This window comes from Eschrichtius robustus, chromosome 2 (genome assembly GCF_028021215.1).
Source record: "Eschrichtius robustus isolate mEscRob2 chromosome 2, mEscRob2.pri, whole genome shotgun sequence".
Classification (NCBI taxonomy): domain Eukaryota; kingdom Metazoa; phylum Chordata; class Mammalia; order Artiodactyla; family Eschrichtiidae; genus Eschrichtius; species Eschrichtius robustus.
The window spans coordinates 170,274,246-170,276,548 of record NC_090825.1 but is presented as its reverse complement, the minus strand read 5'-3'; the positions used below and the strand labels follow the sequence as shown (position 1 = coordinate 170,276,548).

The 2,303-nt window shown below is 44.4% G+C and overlaps 1 non-coding gene across 1 annotated transcript; it reads left to right on the top strand.

Annotated features, from left to right (window-relative positions):
* The first annotated feature begins 429 nt into the window (after window positions 1-429).
* Window positions 430-590, top strand: LOC137760345 (small nucleolar RNA SNORA62/SNORA6 family). The gene has a single exon (XR_011073299.1). It is a non-coding gene; the product is annotated as a small nucleolar RNA SNORA62/SNORA6 family (small nucleolar RNA).
* Window positions 591-2,303: the final 1,713 nt, after the last annotated feature.

Below are 2,303 nucleotides of genomic sequence, written 5' to 3'. Positions count from 1 at the left end.
GCTCACCTCTGCGCATGGCTGGGGACTTTTTGGCTCTAGTGTGCACTTGGATTTTGTCTCACATGGATAAAAAGAAAATGGTGCTAGTTTAACAACGAACCCGAAGAGCACTATCTGGGAAGTTTATTGGATTGTGGGTTTGGTAATCTGCGAGGAACATTTAACCCAGTGATTCTCGACCTGGGGTGCCTTTTCTCCTTGGAGAGTTTGACAAAGCTGGAGACATTTTTAATTGTTGTGAATGGGGTCAGAGGGGGCTACTGCCATCTAGTGGGTGGAGGCCAGGGATGCTTGTGAATTTCCTATAATGCGCAGGACGGCCCCCACTGCAAAGAAGGATCTGGACCCAACTGTGCAGAGGTTGAGAAACCCTGGTCTCTGTTTATATGAAACCTACAGAGCTGTCATGCCCCCAGAAAGGCCCAAGTGTTGGTACTATTCCATGAGATTCAGGTTTAGTAAAAATACAGCCACTGGCCGATGAACTCACAAGTGTAGGTAGTGTTCTACATGAGGGGCAAGTTTTTCGCTAACACCACAAGGGTCTCTGGCTCAATGAGTGGAGTTTGATAGTAATACTTGCTACAAATGTATGATTTTAATGTACGAAAGCTTTAAGGAGAGATGAAAACATTTTAAAGATGGCCTGTGTTTTCTTCTGCTTTTCTCCATGATTTCTTCATCTTGGACCTCTCAGGCATTATTTGGCCTTTCTGTTTTCAGACTAACTTGATGATATCCCGCTGTACGATCCTAAAAAGGGAGCTCACTCAGTGGGTCTGAGTTGGTGGATGCTTGCCCGGGAAGTTCTGCGCACGCGTGGCACCATCTCCCGTGAACACCCATGGGAGGTCATGCTTGATTTCTACTTCAAGAGAGATCCTGAAGAGATTGAAAAGGAAGAGCAGGTGGCAGCGGTGAAGGCTGTGACCAAGGAATAATTTCATGGTGAATGGACCGCTCCAGCTCCTGAGTTCACTGCTACTCAGCCTGAGATGGCGGACTGTTCCGAAGGTGTGCAGGTGCCCTCTGTGCCTATTCAGCAGTTCCCCACTGACTGGAGTGCTCAGCCTGCCACTGAAGACTGGTCTGCAGCTCCCACTCCTCAGGCCACTGAATGGGTAGGAACAACCACTGAGTGGTCTTAAGCTGCTCTTCCACAAACTCTTAAAATGGAAGTAGGTTGATGGAAAATAAACAGTTTCTAAAAAAAAAAGCAAAAAATACAGAAGATTGGAGCATGGGGGCTGTATGCCTGTGGGTGGAGAGAATTCTACAGCACCGAGGATGGGATTTGAACTCAAACAGGAAACAACAGGGAGGAAGAAGAAAATGAAAACCTATTAAAAAGTCAACACTGAGATATTCCAAAATTAGATATTCTAAAATTTCCATAAGTCAGATATTGTAAAGCAAGTCATTCATTTGTTCATTTATCCATTCCTTCAATAATATGTATTGTGTACCTACCATGGGCCTGGTACTTTCTAGATGTCTGAGCTACAGGAGTGAATAAACAAAGCTCCCATCCTCAAGGGGTTTCAATTCGAGTGGAGGGTGGTGGATAATAAACACGAGACATAGAGACTTCCCTGGTGGTCCAGTGGTTAAGACTCCACGCTCCCAGTGCAGGGGAACTAGATTGGTCAGGGAACTAGATCCCACATGCTGCAACTAAGACCCGGTGCAGCCAAAGTAAATAAATAAATATTAAAAACCCCCGAGACATAAAGTATGTTAAAAGGTGGTAAAACATGGTCCAAAAGGATACATGCACCCCAATGTTCATTGCAGCACTGTTTACAACAGCCAAGACATGGAAGCAACCTAAATGTCCATAGACAGAGGAATGGATAAAGAAGATGTGGTATCTTTATACAATGGAATATTACTCAGCTATTAAAAAGAATGAAATAATACCATTTGCAGCAACATGGATGGAACTAGAGATTATCATACTAAGTGAAATTAGTCAGACAGAGAAAATGAAATATCGTATGATATTGCTTATATACGGAATCTTAAAAAAAATGATACAAATGAACTTATTTACAAAACAGAAACAGACTCACAGACTTAGAGAATGAACTTATGGTTACAGCGGCGGGGGAGGGGAGGGGTGGGGGGAGGGATAGTTAGGGAGTATGGGATTGACATGTACACACTGCTATATTTAAAATGGATAACCAGGGACTTCCCTGGTGGCTCAGTGGTTAAGAATCTGCCTGCCATTGCAGGGGACACGGGTTTGATCCCTGGTCTGGGAAGACCCCACATGCTGCGGAGTAACTAAGCCCGTGCAC